Consider the following 973-nt stretch of genomic DNA (forward strand, 5'->3'; position numbering starts at 1 on the left):
ATCTCTCTCTCCCCCTTCCTCTCTGAAATCAATTGAAAAAATATATATTTTTAAACAAATAAAGCCCGTGCCTGGTTCGGGGAGAGCAGCAGGGGCTTCCACGCTCCACACCCCGCTCTGCTCCCTGAGCGCCTGAGTCGGGTCTGAGTGGGATGCCTATGTCTCCCTGCCTGACATCGCTCCCTCCGCCCCTGTGGCTCTCCATGGGGGTCCCCCAAGGCTCTCTGTGGGGACCCCCAGTGGCTCTCCGTGGGGCCCCTCCGTGGCTCTCCATGGGGCCCCCCCGTGGCTCTCCGTGGGGCCCCTCAGTGGCTCTCCATGGGGCCCCCCGTGGCTCTCCGTGGGGCCCCTCCGTAGCTCTCCGTGGGGTCCCCCAAGGCTCTGAGTGGGCCTGGTATGTTGGATCTGCAGGGGCGGGGACTGACCTGGTCCCGGAGGCTCTGGCCTATGCAGGCACCCAGCTGAGCAGGGTGGTGGGCAGGTCAGGGTCAGCCCCTCACCCCACCTCTGCAGATGGCTGCCAGGCGTGTCTGGCCTGGGGGTGCTGTGTCCCTCCGGCCCCCGCTGGACCAGGTTGAAGCAAATCCTTGTGCAGATGCCTCGCTGCCCAGACCAGAGCGGAACCAATGCTGTTGCCCTTGGCTGGGGCCTGGGGCTGAGGCTGCCCCCCCCCCAGCCCGTTCTCCGCCTTCTGGGGGGCCTCCGTCGGCTCTCGGCACTGGGTGGTCCCCACAGGACACAGTGGCCAGGACTGGGGGGCTGGAGGTCAGGCCAGGTGTCTGACACTCTGAGGTCCCCAGGGACACAGACTCTAGACGCCTCCGGACACCCTGCTCGTGGGCACAGGGCTTAGGAGGACGCCGAGGTGGGGGGCCGAGCCGTCCTGTCCGGGGAGCCAGGCCCCAGAGGGGCAGCTGGGCCCTCGAATCTAGGCCACGCGTCGGCGGAATGACAAGTAACAGAGCTGCCGACC

Source organism: Myotis davidii, unplaced genomic scaffold (assembly GCF_000327345.1).
Source record: "Myotis davidii unplaced genomic scaffold, ASM32734v1 scaffold693, whole genome shotgun sequence".
NCBI lineage: Eukaryota > Metazoa > Chordata > Mammalia > Chiroptera > Vespertilionidae > Myotis > Myotis davidii.